Raw genomic sequence first — 17,562 nt, forward strand, 5'->3', positions numbered from 1 at the left:
CAAATGCTTTTAAAGTTTACATGATCTAGAATTAATTTTAGTAAATAAAAGCTAGTTTTAGGTTGTTGGTCTAATTGAAACAGGCATATCTTTAGAGTTATCAACTCTGAATGTAATGCAGACATACATCTTTCATTCTGCCTAGGTTTATTAAGTTCATGTTATCTCTGTTACAAAAGTAACTTAAGTTGAAGCTAACTACTTTAATGTCATATGAAGTTTTTGTGAGTAACCTAACATAATTGTTGGGAAAAAATGATTTAGATAGATGAAAATGGGATAAGAGTTGTTGGGCGCAATAATTATGTTTTATAGTATGTATGCTTGAAAAGTAGCTTCCAAAATCTTTTTGGTAAGTTGAAACTTTAGAGTTTTTCCAAGTTAAATTAAATGATGGAATTTAATTGAATATCTGGATCATTTTCCAAACACAATAAAATACTAAAACATTAATTACTGAACATAGGTTTATGTACTTTGGGCTCCCTATTGTAAACAAATAAAAGATAAATTTGGGTATGTTAGTAACCATATCTTGTGCCACATTGAAAGACTGACCATTTACTTCTAGAAGTTATGAAATGTATTTATAAATCTGCTAGTCTATGATTGCTTAATTCTTAGTTTTCACTAGGAATTGAGGATTCTAAGGGTTAAGAATTCTCATATATGTAACTAAAGCTACTAGAAATAAAAAGGGAAACATCTCCATATGCAAGGAAAATAGGATGTGTGTTCCAGTAAAAGAAGGTATGAGGAATGGAAATGCATTTAGTTGAGGGAAAAGAAAGCAAGTTTGTCCTAAAGTGAGGCTGGTCATTTCACACTAAGAAAAAGGGAAAACACAGGACAAAATGTGAATGTAAAAAACGAAAGTTGTAGGTTTTGGGAAAGGAATATTATGCACAGTCAGGACAAGACTGGAATGAATGAGTCTTAATATCAAAAGTAAGCTGATGCAAAATTAAAATTTGGCTTTCTTTCTGTTAAAAAGACAAAGTTTTCTTGGACTATTGGTCTGCTTCTGATAACAGATCGTGAAAGCTTTTTTTATCTTTTAAGTAATAAGCCTAGAAAACAGATTTTGTGTTTTATCAAAATAATTTCCTGTGTTATTTTTATCAGGTCTTTAATTACTTAGAAAAACTGAGTCTTCTTAATATTAAAAGAGTTAAGCTTTGCTTACAACTATGTAACCTTTTGTATTTGCCTTTGAAATATTTTACTGTTACTCTGATCAAATAGATACAATGTTATCACTTGTAATTCTAGTTACTATCTAAAAGCGTAAGTCACAAAAATACTCCAGTTTCCTTGTCAATTGCATCATAATGAACCCTCACCTGATACCTACCTATTGCGTTTTTTTAAGTCTTTTGCCGTTTACAGTTATCGTCTTACTCTGATGCTTTTATAAATATGTTTCATCTTCAAAGAGATTCATGGAAAAGACTTCAACAGGCACTCTGGAATACAGATTTTTGATAACTTTAAGATCATTAACACTGAACTGGGTAATAATTTCTAAAATTCTAATGGAAAACTGCTTTAATGTGTTGTTTTCCAGATGTAAAGGACCCCTTTTCTCCTCTCTTTTAAGCTATCTATATCTAACAGCAATTTGGTGCAGTGTATCTTTGCAACAAAGTTGAAGCATTTATCTTTTTCTCCCTAATTGATCTTTCCAGAATTTGGAAACTCAAGTATTCTTTTCATGACAATATATGTATTTGCATAAATTCAATGAGAATCTATTCTCCTTATAACAGGACACAATTGGAAATATTAGCTAATATTACCAAGGCTTTACCAGATTGTTATACTCAAGAGAGATGTACATAGACCCAGAGATGACCAGACAACTTTAAGGAACTGCTTGGGAAAATCGGCCTAGCACCTTGCTTACAAGCTTCTAGCAAAACAGTCTTTTAAAAAAGAGCTTATATCATCAATCATTATTATTGCTGCATTTATATAAATAATCAGGCCAAATTTAATACAAATTAGTTTTACTATGATTATCTTTAATAAAATAACAATGAAAGTAATTAAGGAGAGAGAAATTATGTTTGCACCTTTGTAGATATTAAATTCTAGCCCTATTAACTATCTTTAAGGTTTTGTTATATGCCTGTAAGTTGGACTGGATCCTAATTTCTTCCAGTTTCCTTAAATGTCTGGCTATGACTTTCTAAACTAACATCTCCAATTTTCACTGCTCTTGAAATATCCTTCTAAGGGACTATCCCAGGTCCTCCTCACTACCCAGATGGCAACCAAACTTGAGGGACTCAAGACTTGGGTACACACCTCACAGCCAAAGAAGGTTCCACCTGACATCTAGTGCTGTACAAATGCTGAAGACCTCCAAATCAAATTGACTTGGAAGAGAAGCGGTTAACATCTGGGGCAGATAGCTTTCCCAAGATGACTGGACCAGGCTGGTATACCTCTTCTCACTATTGCTTTTTAATTTATCTCTCTCTCTTTTTCCTGGAAGGACAATGCTCTTGCCCGCATTTCCCAGTCCCCTGTGAAAGGGGGAAACCTCTCTGATTGCTGGATTCCCATCAGAAACCTCAGTCTGTCCAAGACAGTAATGACCCCTTAGTTCACCCTGTAAATAATTTCACTGAGATTCCAGATGCCATTTTCTGTTTAAAGTGTTCCTCTGGCCCATTTTACCACGTCAGGGTGCTAAGCCCACCTAAACTTGTCCCTTGCTTTAATTTTACCCAGTCTTAGAAGGAGAAAACAAGATCTTTTGAATATTTGTATGAAAAATTTTGTGGGACCATCAATGTAAGTTGAATTGTTTATATATTTCTTAACACGTCTATGTATTTAGACAACCTCTCAGTACGTAACAACATAGTATCTGAGCCTTGGTGATATAATGCTAATGCCTCTATGCCGATGAACGAGTCTATAGCTGATAGCACTTATGCGGGGGCCTTATGCACACCCCCTGGTTATGTATTCATCTGTGGAGGTTTTAGTAATGGCCTCTATTCTTGGGCAACTCATTGCCTTGACAGCTGGAGAATACAAGGACAGTGTGCCCTTGCTGTCTTCACTGTTCTGTTCTCTGCATAACCAGAGACCTCTCATTGGTCTCTCGCATTAAATCTCCATGGTTGCCCTCAATGAGAACTTCCAGGAGGTGGACATGACTCTGGGTTTGCCTCTGCGTGAAGAGCCTTCCCCTCGTGGATTGCAGTGCATGCCAATGAACAAATGGTCAGGAACCTCTCCCCGACACTAGAAGAGTTGGCCAACTCCACAGCTCAGCAACCGTCGCTTAACTCATTGGCCAAGGTAGTTTTGGATAATCATATAGCCCTTGGTTACCTACTTGCTGAGCAGGAAGGTGTCTGTGCAGTGGTGAACACCTCCTGCTGCACATGGACAAATGCCTCTGGAGAAGTGGAAACCCAATCACATAAGATTAGAGGGCAAGCACACTGGCTACAACAAATTACACCTAACAATCCAGGCAATTTATTCAGCTGGTACCTTCAGGTCTGGGCTCCTGGTCTAGAACCGTCCTGCACACTGGGCTTATAAGTATTGCTCTTAATCTTACTCTGTATACTTGTGTGAAGTTCTGTACCTACTGCTTCGAACCTCTGTAAAAATGACGTGCCCAATAAGGTGATGCTGGCTCAGCACTTCCAGATGACCTCCGACGCATACAACCTCAGAGAAATATAGACTTCAAACAAGAAACGCCTGAGAGTTCTCCCTCCTAACCTTCCTTGTTACTCAAATGTGGCCTAAGTGGTTTCCAACTGCTATGCACTTTCCCTCCAACGTGGGATTTGACAACCAGGAAAAGTCCTTCCAGGCACCGAGAGACAAGACCACTACATGCAAAGAATCTGACTGCTGATCAATGATGCTTTTGGAGAAAGATCTTGATCACAAAGGGGAAAATGTGAAATGAATAAGAAAAACTTCAACTAAATTAGAGTTGGGAAGGCCTGTAGGGGTAGCTCTCATGCCCTATCATACATTGTCAATTACTCCAAACAGGTAGAGACTTGGGCTTGTATCTTTAACAGGAAGTTCAACTACTTTACTACTGAATGATTTCTCTCCCAACCTGGCAACAGCCCAACCAATCAGAAATGCCGCAGCTCAGCCAATGAGAAGCCTTTGCTGCCCTAATCTGTCACTCTCCCCCAATGGACTTTCCTTTAGAACAGCCCTCCTATCTCCCCCTTTTCCTGTATAAAAGCAGCTCCCCTCCTTTGTTCTCTAGATTTGTCTATGGTTTGCCATAGCATACACATCCTGAATTGCAATTCTTTTGGCTATTCCTAAATAAACTCATTTTGAGGGTAGGGTAAAGTAACTTGCAAATTTGATTTTTAGGTTGACAACTGATCTTTTAAAATTTCAAGTTCCAATTTTTCATTGCTAGTATATAGAAATACAATTAATTTTTGTATATTGTCTTTGTATCTGGTGACCTTGCCAAACTCACGTATTACATCTAGTAGCTTCTTAATAGATTACTTGGGATTTTGTACTTAATTTTTTTGATTTAAATTTTTAAATAAACTTTTTATTTTAGAATAGTTTTAGATATACAGAAAAATTGTGACAATAGTACAGAGTTCCCATATATCCCACACCAAGTGTCTCATATTATTAATATATTAATATGGTGCATTTGGCAAAATTAATGAACCAATATTGATACATCACTCAAGTCCACATTTTATTCAGATTTCTTTAGTTTTTACCTAATACCCTTTTTCTGTTCCAAAATCCCATCCAGGATACCACATTACATTTGGACATCATGTCCTTTAGGCTCCTCTTGGCTGTGAAAATTTCTGAGACTTCCCTTGTCTTGTTTTGTTTTGTTTAATAGACAATTTTTTTAGAGCAGTTTAAGGTTCACAGTAAAATTGAAGGGAAGGTACACAGATTTCCCATATATCCCTTGCCCCTATAAAAGCCTAGCCTCCTCCATTATCAACATCCCCCACCAGAGTGGTACATTGGTTACAATCGATGAACCTATATTGACAGGTCATTATCACCCAAAGTCCACAGTTTACCTTAGGGTTCACTCTTGGTGTTATACATTCTATGCATGTGGACAAATATCTAATGACATATATTCAGCATCATGGTATCATACAGAATAGTTCACTACCCTAAAAATCCTCTGTGCTCTGCCTATTCATCCCCCCTCCTTCCTAACCCCTAGAAACCATTGATCTTTTTATTGTCTCCATAATTTTTACTTTTCCAGAATGTCATATAGTTGTAATTGTACAGTATGTAGCCTTTTCAGATTGGCTTCTTACACATAGCAGTATGCATTTAAATTTCCTCTATGTATTTTCATGGCTTGATAGCTCATTTCCTTTTAGCTGAATAATATTCTGTTGTCTGGATGTACCACAGTTTATTTATCCATTCACCTACTAAAGGACATCTTGGTTGCTTCCAAGTTTTGAAAATTATGAATAAAGCTGCTATAAACATCCACATGCAGGTTTTGACGTGGACATAAATTTCAAACTCATTTAGGTAAATACCAATGAAAGTGATTGCTGAATCATATGGTATAAACTTAATTTTTGAAAAAATCTATTTGCTGTTTACAAGTAATGTTAATAGATAAAACAAACAATGCTTAAATGGAAAAAGAAGGAAAATACGTACCCACCAAATACTAACCAAAATAAACTTGGGTAGCTTTATTTTATCAGAAAAAAAGATTCTAAGGCTAAGAGTATTATCATCAATAAAGAGAATCATTACATAACGATAAGAATTTTTTATCAAAGATATAAAATATTAATTTTTTTTTTTGCTGAGGAAGATTCACCTTGAGCTAACATCTGTTGCCAATCTTCCTCTTTTTTTGCTTGAGAAAGATTAGTCCTGAGCTGGCATCTGTGCCAATCCTCCTTCATTTCGCATGTGAGTCCCTGCCTAGCATGGCTGACGAGTGATATAGGTCCGCACCAGAGATCCAAACCTGGGCCACTGAAGTAGAGCATGCAGAACTTAACCACTACGCCACGGGGCCAACCCCTAAAATTTTAAATTTTAAATTATGCAACTAACAACATAGACTCAAAATATACTAAGCAAAAACTGGTAGAGCTATAAGGAAAAATTCATAATCCAGCTATCTTAGAGGGTGATTTTAACATGTATCTCACTAATTGGAGGTAAGAAGAAAAATGCTCAGTAAAAATACAGATTTAAAAAACATAATTAATGTGCTTAACTTATGGACACAAATGGGCCACTGTGAATAGAAATAGAAATAGAAATAATCATTCTATTTAACATTTGAAATAAATTAAACTATTGACCAGGAGGCTAAGCCATAAAGCTTATACCAACAAATATCAAAAGATTCATATCATATAGTTTTGAATTGTGTGTTGGATCCATAGGTGTTCTTTATATTGGTATGCTTCATAGTTTATATACAGATATTAGATAATCTTTCATTTGTATTAAATATCCCTTTAAAAGACAATAAGGGGGAAAACTTTATAGGATGCAGCTAAAGCAGTACTTGCATGCATTAGCTGCAATCCACAGTCCTTAAATGCTTACAAATTAATGAGGTAAGCATTCAGTTTCAGAAGATTTTTGTAAAGCAGAAAAAAACAAAGTAGAAGGAAAAGAACAAAAGGGAATACAGCAAACTTACTTGACAGCAAAATACTGAAAGCATTCCCGTTATACTATGCTGGTGAGATAAAAACTGATGCAACCATTCGGCATTATCTACTAGAGTTGAAGATACGCATACACTTTCCCCTAGCAATAACACTTCTGTACTTGCCACCTCTAGGGGGTGTGTTGAAAATGTGTAGAGAGGACTGGTTATCACAATAATTGGAGAGGCATTATTGGCATTTAGTGAGACCAGGGCTATTAGGTATCCTGAAATATTCAGGACAGTCTCAGACAATGGAGAATCCTGCCTAACTTTTTAATATTACCCCGGACATGTCTACAGATTTAAAAAACTATAATTACTAGATTCTAGAACCTAAATCCTTTAATTATATATAAACAGGATATTTTTGCATGAATCTAACGTACACTGAATATTCTAGTAATGCAAGTAAATTGAAAGAAGAGTAAATTTTGTCATCAATAATAACTGCAGTTTATAGTACCAGCCTGTATTTGTAGCTGTCACATTCATGGTGATCCTGTATAGGTCCAAGCATTTGGCTACTTCAAGTAGTCATGCTCTAATATTTACATATTCAATACATTATTTTTTTGTGTGATTTTTAATTAATTTTTTTATTACGGTAACTGGTTTATATAATTGTATAAATTTTCAATACATTATTTGACTGTAAATCACATTTAATTTTTCATTTACATTATAGTTAGGGCATAATGTTGATATTTTTAAAATTATGTCTATAGGTAAGTCGTGCTATCTATGAATTTCACTTCTGGTTAGTAAAGAAGTTGGTACAAAACACTTGTTACAAAAAGGGGCAATTGAGTCTCATAAGATTTACGCTGAGAGCAATTCTCACACATGGAGACCCTGCAGCAATAGTAAAAAAATTTAAACAACAAAAATATCAAATGGAGAGTGGATAAACTATAGTATGATCATACAATGGAATATTATACAGAAGTTGAAAAGAACACCACTTTGACCCCCTCTTCTTCTATTCTCACCCATGTTCACTATGCTTTAGACACACAGGCTTTCCTCAAACATACCAGGTATGACCCATAGCTGTTCCTTCTTCCCGGAGTACTCTTCTCCCATATTAACCCTCATTTCATTCAAAGCCTTTGTTCAAATGTACCTACTCAAATAGGCATCCCTAACCATATCAATTAACACTACAATCTGTCCATGCCTGCAATCTACCATCCTACCCCTCTGTCTCACCACTGCTGACCTTCCCTTAACCTGATCTACATCATTTTCCATAACCCTTATCACTTTCAGCATAATTTACCTATTTATTATATCTATTGTTTGTTTCATTATCTACAACAGTGCTACTCAAAGTATGAGCCATGCTGTCAGTCCACAAACTCTTTGTTACCAAGTGGGAGTAAGTGTTTAGAAATTTTTATACCAATTTTAGATGGCTGCAGCATTCTTACTTGGCTTTATGAAATTATCAGTGTGTAATGTATTTGAAGTTTAAAAAGCTGGTCCTTCACCACAGAGAGTTTGAAAAGCACTGTCTAGAATGTAAGCTCTATAAGAGCAGGGATCTTTGTCTGCCTGTTCACTGTTGTATCCCCAGCATCTAGAACATTATCTGGCACAAAATAAGTGTTCAATAAATGGAATTAATGAAGGAGCTCCTTACAGCCCATTAGGGGGAAAGAAATGTAAACAGACAATTACAATACAGTGTCATAAGTATATTACAAGGGGTTACAAATAACGCTATGGGAGCACAGACTGAGGGATTTTGAGAAGACTTCTCAGAAGAGGCAAAATTTGATCTGACAGTAAATGGAAGAAGAGAAAGAAAAAAGCATTTGGGGCTACAGAAATAGCATGAGGCAAGATGAAGCAGGCCAGTTTCGAGGATCTAAAAGTATTTTTTATGGGTGGATTACAGAATTAGTGTAGAAGACAGACTAAACGCATGGTTGGAGAGGTAGGTAGGGATTAATAAATGAGGACTTTGAATAACTTGCCTTGAAGGGCCTTGAAGATGGGGCATGACTGGAGGAAATTAAATGGCTATTGCAGATGAGCAGGCAAGAGGTTTTGGTAATAGAGAGGGACTTTCAGAATGGTGGAATGAGGATCTTTGCAAATATCTCCAAAAGCAACAATAAAACTAGAAAAAAATACCAAAAACAACCATCTCAGTTCCTGGACGTTGACCAGGGGATATAGAAAATTGACAAGAGTTTATTTTAGAAAAGATATATAACCTCGGTAAAAACAGTGGTGTCTGTGGCATTTTAATATGGGGCCACTCTTATTCTACCCCCCCAGCTCCATGCCGTGGTAGCCATGAGGCCTGGCAGCAGAGTTGAACTGCTCTGGAGCTCTGAGGGGAAAAAAAAAACATTCCCAGAGGCATTGTAAAAAACACTAGCATTCTCGGTGGCAATCAATTGGAGAAGACCAACATTGCAGCTGCCAGAGGTTGTAATACTAGTTGGAACAAGTGAGAGATCATGAAAATTTTAACAGGGATATCTAGGGAATGATATAACTATATGGCCTTTGATAAGGACCTACGTATTCCTGGGAGTCTGCAAAGCTAGGAACATGCTCAAGAGAAACTGGAAAGTGTCCCAGTTATCTACTAGTCCCTGACTAAATGTGAGGTCATGCTCATGCAGAAAGTAAAAGCCAGGGCAGATTTCTAAACGGCCTGAACCTTGAATGTGTTCCCCAAACCATGTGGCAATACACTCAGCAAAAGGTGGAACCTTCACTGGCACAAGGTGTTTAAGCACATCTGAATGATGTTTGGCTGACCACCATAATATATTGGCTCAGGGGTGACCCCAAGAAAGCTACTCTTAAAAGTAAAAGTAACAATAACAACAACAAACTGAGTAAGGCATCAGAGGCCACATACTGCAGGAGAGGCCAGAAGGCAGTGGAATGGCATATGCAAAATGATGAAAGAAAAAAAATGTCAACCAAGAATTCTATATCCAGCAAAACTATCCTTCAAAAATGAAGGTAAAATAAAGAAATTCCACAATACTCAAAGACAGAATTCATTTCTAGCAGACCTACGTTACAAAAAATACTAAAGTAAGTCCTTAGTCTAAAACGAAATGACACCAGATGATAACCTGAATCCACATGAAGAAATGAAGAGCACTAGTAACATAAAAGAGAGTGTACATGCTTTTTCTTCTTTTATTAAAGAGCAACTACAAAAAACAACAATTTAAAAACTATATTGTTGGGATTATAATATATTAACGTGTAAAATATATTACATTAATAGGATAAAGAATGGGGGAGCAAAGCTTCTCTGTGTTACTGGAATTAAATTATTAATTTAAAGTAGATTATATTAAGTTTACATACATATTGTAATTCCCAGAACAATCAATAAAAACTCCAAAAATTATAGTAAATCATCAAAAATCCAATCACAGTAAATTAAATTTATTACAGTAATTTTAATTACAACAAATGTAAATAGATTAAACTCCAATCAAAAAACAAAGACTGTGACTCTGCATAAAACAACAGACTCAAAGGATATGCCATCTGATGACATAAACAGGTTGAAAAAATAAAAGGATGAAAAAATTTATACAATGCAAACAGCAACCATAAAAGATTTGGAGTGGCTAGACTTATATCTAATATCAGACAAAATAGACTTTAAGAAGAAAGTCTGTTGCAAGAGAAAAAGAAGGACATTTTGTAATGATGGAAGGGTCAATTCATCAGAAAGACACAATAATTATAAACATTATACACACCTGACAAAAGAACTCTTCACAACTCATTCTATGAGACTGGTATCTTACATCAAACAAGATAAATACATCATAAAAAAAGAAATTGCACTAAAGTCCAACGTCCCTAATTATAGATGCAAAAACCCTCAACAAAATGTTAGCAAACCAAACTCGCCAGTATATAACAAAACAGTATACACCAAGACCAAGAGGAATTTATTCTAGGAATGCAAGGTTGCTTTTGGCATCCAAAAATTAATTAATATAATGCACCATATTATATTAGTTAATAAACTATATTGTAGAATAGAAGACAAAACCACATGATCATTTCAAAATATGCAGAAAAAGCATCTGACAAAATCTAACACCCATTCATGATAAAAAATCTCAACCAAACAGCAAAAGAGAACTTCTTCAACCTGATAAAGAACATCTACAAGAAAGACACAGCTAATATCATACTTAATGGTAAAAGACTGAATGTTTTCTTTCCCCTAAGATCAGGAACAAGACAAGTATGTCCACTCTTGCCACTTGTATTCAACATTTACTGGAGATTCTAGCCAGGGGAATTAGGCAAGAAAAAGAACAAAATGGTATACAGATTTGGAAAAAAGGAAGTAAAACAGTCTTCGACATAATCCTGTATGAGAAAATATTAAGGAAAACATACACACACACACACACACCCCCCCCACCCTAAGCCTAACCCACACCCAAACACACACACAACACACACACATACACACACACACACAAACTATTAGAACTAATAATTCTGTTCAGTAAGGTCACAGAATACAAAATCAATACACAAAGGTCATTTTTATTTCTACATATTTGCAAAAAAAATTCAGAAATTGATATTAAGAAAGTAATTCACAATATCATCAAAAAGAATAAAATACTTAGGAACAAAGTTAAAAGAAGTGAAAGACTATTACACTGATAACTATACAACACTGCTGAGAGAAATTAAGGAAGATATAAATGAATGGAGAGGTATTTCATTTTCATGGATTGGAAGACAATATTGTTAAGATGGCAGTTCTCCCCAAATTGATGTACAGATTCAATGCAAGCTCTATAAAAATCAAAGTGGGATCATTTACAGAAATTGACAACCTGATCCTGATATTTATACAGAAATGCAAAGAACCCAGAATAACCAAGACAATTTTGAAAAAGAAGAACAAAATTTGAGGACACGTACTTTCCAATTTCAATTCTTACTACAAAGCTACAGTAGTTACAACAGTGTGGGACTGACAGAAAAATAGAAATATAGATAAATGAAACACAATTGAGAGTCCAGATATAAACCCTTATATTTATGGTCAACTGATTTTAAAAAAAGGTTTCACTGCAATTCAACAGGAAAAGGAGAGTTTTTTCAATAAATGGTGATGGGAAAATTGAACATCCATATACAAAAAGACGAATTTAGACCCCCTACCTCACACTGTGCACAAAACCTTAGTCAAAATGGATCAGAGACATAAATGTAAGACGTAAAACTATAAAACATTTAGAAGAAAATATAGGAGAAAATCTTCATGACCTTGGTTTAGGCAAAGAGTTCTTACGTACAACACCAAAAAGCACAATCTGTAAAAGAAAAATGATAAATTGGACTTAAAATTCAAAGCTTTTCCCCTTCAAAAGACACCATTAAGAAAATAAAAAGACAAGCCACAGACTGGGAGAAAATATTTTCAAATCATATACCTGATAAAGGACTTGTAACCAAAATATATAAAGAACTCTTATATTTCAATAATAAGAAGGGAAACAACCTAACTGAAAAACAGGCAAAATATTTAATAGACATTTCTCCAAATCAGATATACAAATGGCCAACAAGCAGATGAAAAGATGTTCAATATCATTAGCGATTAGGGAAATGCAAATCCAAACCACAATGAGATATTACTTCACACCCACAAGGGTGGCTATAATATAATTTTTAAAAAAGGAAAAATAACAAGTGTTGGTGAGAATGAGGAGAAATTAGAACTCTCATACATTGCTGGTGGGGCATGTAAATGTAATAAATGTAAAATGGTGTAGCCCCTTTGGAAAACACTTTGGCAAAAGATTAAACATACCATTACAATAGGACCCAGCAATTCCACTCTTAGGTATCTATCCAAGAGTACTGAAAATATATGTCCACCCAAAAACTGGTATATGAATGTCCATAGCAGCCTTATTCACAATAGCCAAAAGGTGGAACTAATCCAAATGTCCATAAACTGATGAATGGATAAATAAAATGTGGTATATACATACAGTGGAACATCATTCAGCCATCAAAAGGAATGAAACACTAATATGTGCCACAACATGAATGAACCTTGAAAACATCATGCTAAGTAAAAGAAGCAAGTCACAAAAGACCACATATTGTATAATTCCATTTATATGAAATGTCTAGAATAGGCAAATCCATAGGCACAGAAAGTAGATCAATGATTGCTTGATGTGGGGGGGTGGCAACAGGGATTAACTGCAAATGGGCAAGGGAGAGGTCACTGGAGTGATGGAAATGTCTAAAATTGGACTCTGGTGATGGTTGCACCACTAGATAAATTTACTGAAAAATCTTGAAGTGTACACTTAAAATGGGTCAGTTTTATGGGATGCAAATTTTGTCTCAACACAAAATTTTAAAGACACTCTGGGAAGCAGAGAAAAAAAAGAAAGTTCATATCTTTGGCAACTTATTAGGGATCATATAGAGCTCATGACGCTGTTGTATGTTGTTGTTGTTGTTGCTGTGGTGACAGTAGGAGTGGTGGTTTGCCCATGAGGGCTGAAGGTCAAGCAATGATTCTAGTATTTTAAAATAAAAATTTAAAAATAAATAAAAAAGAATGTTGTTGGCTTGAAATTTGGAGTAGCAGTGGAGCAAAGAGAAGTGGATGGGTTTAAAAATACTCAGGATGCAGAATTGACAAGATTTTGTGCTGAGTAGATATAGGGAATGGGGAAGAGTGAGGATGTCTCAGACTTGGCATGCTTAAAGTTGAATCCCTGTTGTCCTCCCAAAGTTACTGTCCTCCTGTGCCGCTAATCTCAGTGAGTTGGATCAGCATCCCGGCACAGAGTAAGCATTCATTGATTGTCTTTGGAGTGAAAGAATGAGCGAACAGAGTGAAAATGTGGCCAAACAAAGCATTCACCAGGTCCTGCCAAACAGCCAGTCCTAAACTCACCCTCAAGGTTGGCTCAGCAGATGTCTATCACAATTTCCCGCTCACTTTATCGACCATTTGGGAAATCATCAGGTCCCATGCCCAGGAGAACACCCACCTTCATATCAGCCACACCTTGCCTAGAACCTGCAGGTGTGGCACAGACCAGGTTTTGCCAAGAGCCTCTTATCCTGCAAATTCTTTACGTGAGGGCAATGGCAGGTGCATGTACAGCATCAGTGACTGTTTTGGTGTTGTAGAAACAGGGTCACGATGGTGCCCAACTGGTAGATCTATGTTCACTTTGGCTCCAAGCAGAAAGAGACTCTTCCCACCAAAGAGATTTATTAATCCAGGGACCTCCCTCCCCAGTCCTGACAGGCAGAAAACACAGCCGCCAGAAACACTGCAGATACCGAGTGATCAGTTTGGATATTTTACTGCTGTTCCCAGGGTTGACAAGCAGAGTCACGCAACTGCTTGTGTTTCCTGATACAGATACCAAAACCAGGAAGTGATCCGTCCCAGTCCACACTTCCCAGAAATAAAGAATGACGTGGGACACGCAAAAGATGCCCCCAGACTCAGCCAAACCAGCAAACATTTCCTTCTTCATACTGCTTATGAGATAAAGTATAACCTCTTTAAGTATGGTGATAAACACATTCACCTCTCATGGTTGTGAAGATTACAGTGTTTTGCACAATACATGGTTGCCATTATCATTATCATAAGTTCCTTAATGAGGAGGAATCAGAATGACACCACAATGTTGGTCCATAGCGTTTATAATTCTTCTTTGCTTTATAGTTAACTTAATGTAAAAGAAATTGTATGTAATCTTGTTAGGCATTCTTGCTCAGGAGGAGGAGACAAAGGGTAAAATGTGGGCAGAGAACATTCGTGTATATTAAAACAAAAGAAAGTCAGTGCTGCAAGACAGCCGAGTTCCACCTTCCACTCCACTGCCGAGCAAAGCGAAGCATGAAGAGGGTAGAGACTCGCTGAAAGCTAGACACCAAGTCAGTGACAGACCCAGGGCGGGGAAGTCCGATCGAGTTTGAAACAATGTACACTGGGCGTCAGTCGCAACGGGAGCTTGCTCCAGCTCTTCGAGCTCTTCCCGAGCGCTAGGCCCATCTGGCCCCGCGCTGATCTCCGGGCAGACCCTTTGTCACGCAGCTAGCACAAACCGTGACGACAGCCCCGCAGCAAGGCACAAGTGGCCTTCTCCTCCGCCAGGGTTAAGGTGAGTTCCACCGCCCTGGGGCCAAGCAGCCGGGGTGGGAGCCGCTGCCCCCCACTGCGCCAGGCCTGAAAGCGAGCGCCTCTGTAAACGCACCCATCACACCCACCCAGGACACCCCTTCCCCGATCCACGACGCGGAACCCACCTGTGCTGGAGGTGGAGACTCCAAACTCAGCAAAGCGGGAGGAACTGCAAGCAAGGCGAGCCTCGGGAGGCAGCCTTGCGCCCGCCTTTTGCTTTTTCCCCCGAAACTGTCGGCCCGGCGCTCCCCTCCCCCAACCCGTTCAGGCTCAGCTGCAAGTCTGGATGCCCCGCCCCGCTCCTTCCGGTCGTGCGGGGTGGGCGCTTTGCGCGGCAGAGACCTCGCCCGCTGAAGAGGCGTGCTAAAAACTTCTGATTCGAAAGGGTCGGGTTGGGGCGCTCTAGTCGATCGCCTTCATTTAACAAATTTTGAGCCACAGGCACAGAGAGGAGAATAGACGCACCCATAAAAGTAAACTGCGTGTAAAGTCCAGGTCGCCTTGCTTGCCTTTTCGTTGCTCCTTCCGCGTCTCCCCATTAGTCTCCTATTTGTGGTGGCTTACCGAGATTTACTGGAACCAAAATCCACTATCCTTCCACCGCTTTGTTGAACTAACATCAAGTACCACTCACTGCTGCACTCCCACCAGTTCAGTTGAGCACCTAGAAGGGAACGAGCCATTAGGAATGCACTTCTTATGCGCATAAAAATTCAAGAACAATATATATTACAAACAAGGACCAAAAAGTGCACTGAAATAGTATGTGCAATGGAAATACAGGGCAGAGGAAAAAAATTGAGAGCAAGAACAAACGAAATATAATGTATAGACATTGAAAAATGGGAAACAGAGCAGTATTGTAGTTATTAGAGATGAAAAATATTAGTCTAATATCAAAAGGGAAATAAAGGAAATGGTTTGTAGAAGTCAGGAACAAGAGAAGAAAAAACCTTCATACTTTTGCCCTGGAATTCTTTCTACCAAATGCTCTACCCTTGCTTGTCTATTTGGAAAACTGCTACTCATTATTCTTGACTTAATTTACATATTACCTCCTCTGTGAGTCCTTCCCTGCCTTTCCCAGATAAGTTTATATTCTTTTTCCATGGGTCCAGTATGCCTAATGGATCCAGTACAGGCCTCAAGTATACCACTTATCATCCCAGTTTATAATTTTTTTTTTGCACGCCTGTGTCCTCCAACGAACAAATAGCTTCTTGAGAGCAAAAAATTCGTATTTTTCAAATTTATTTTCCAAGACTGTAGCACAGAATCTAACATATAGTATGTATTTACTGAATATTTGTTGAAAATTGTCTAGAAGCAGTGAGTAGACAGAAAAGAGGTATAGCTATCGTATGAATTAATATACAGAGGAATAACTGTGTAACGTGAGCTTCTAGACTCAGACTAGTATTCATTCATGCAACAAACATTAATGAGTGCCTACTGTAAACCAGGTGCCATATTAAGTTATGGGAGTAAAATGGTAAACAAAAACCAGATAAAGTCCATGCCTTCATGGAGTTTAAAGAACAAATAGAAATTGGCCAGGCAAACAGAAAAAGGAACATTCCAGACAGAGGGAACAGCATGATCAAAGTTCCTGTGATAGGAAGGAGCATGACAGTAGCAATTAGAGTGAATAAGATCAATAAAGGTAAGGTGAAATCAACAGATAGAAAGTACCCAGAAAGAGGCAATAGGTTAATAGGTAAAGCCTGTTTAAGAGTTGGGAAAAGAAGCCAGTTGCCTTAGTAATAGTAACTAACATTTATTAAACCTGCACTATATGCCAAACACTGGGCTAAGTGTTTTACAACAAACATTTAAGGTATATAATATTATTATCCGTGTTTTAAGGATAAGAAAACTGGGGCACAGAGAAGTTAAACAATTTCATCAGGCTCACACAGCAGTTAAATTTCCAGGCTGAGATTCAAAACTAAGTAATATGGCTACAGACCCAAAGGCGGGAACTGTAATAAAAGCACAAGTAAAAACTACAAAGAACTCTTTCACAAAATATGTTCATTGTTCCAAGATATTTGGCATCTATGAGAAAAAAATTGTAAGAGCTTCAAGAAATAATACCCTGAACTCAAACATTAATGCTCCAGACATAAGACTTTGGCATAGACATTGGTTGGTGTTGGCAGTGGTAGTAGTGTCTTTGATGGTTGATACCATCAGGCAACAGTGATCATAACATTAGGCATTAGCAGCAAGGCAGAGCAGAGGAGAAAAAAAATGATAGATACCCTGAGTGCTACTTTGTGGAGCACATGTGAGACCTTGGGCAAAGGACTTCACTTCCCTGACTTTCAATTTACTATTTCACAAATAGGCATAATAATAATGTCTATATCACAGGGTTGTGATGATTAAATGAGACAATCTGTGTAAAGTACCTGGCCATATCTGAAACACAGTAAATGCTCAATGAATATTAGCTGCTATGATGATGATTATTACTATAATGATGCATTTTAGTGACTGAGGACGGGAGGCATGACCAACCAGGTAAGATGTGATTCAGGTACAATTTGAGAAAGGTGACATGGAATATCAGATAAGTATTGAATGGGTGGTGAAACAAAAGTTTATTTCCTCCTCTTTGTATCAATTGAATCCTTTTCTTCCTCATTTTTAGTTA

General features: G+C 37.3%; 1 protein-coding gene across 3 annotated transcripts in view; it reads right to left on the bottom strand.

Annotated features, from left to right (window-relative positions):
* Positions 1-15,147, bottom strand: part of TMLHE (trimethyllysine hydroxylase, epsilon) — a 100,343-nt gene extending 85,196 nt beyond the window's left edge. For all 3 annotated transcript variants that reach the window (XM_058535058.1, XM_058535056.1, XM_058535057.1), the window contains exon 1: positions 15,029-15,147. The gene's annotated coding sequence lies outside the window, so the exon portion shown is untranslated. The remainder of the gene's footprint in view (positions 1-15,028) is intronic.
* Between the last annotated feature and the right edge of the window lie 2,415 nt (positions 15,148-17,562).

The sequence above is a fragment of the Diceros bicornis genome, chromosome X, assembly GCF_020826845.1.
Source record: "Diceros bicornis minor isolate mBicDic1 chromosome X, mDicBic1.mat.cur, whole genome shotgun sequence".
Classification (NCBI taxonomy): Eukaryota; Metazoa; Chordata; class Mammalia; order Perissodactyla; family Rhinocerotidae; genus Diceros; species Diceros bicornis.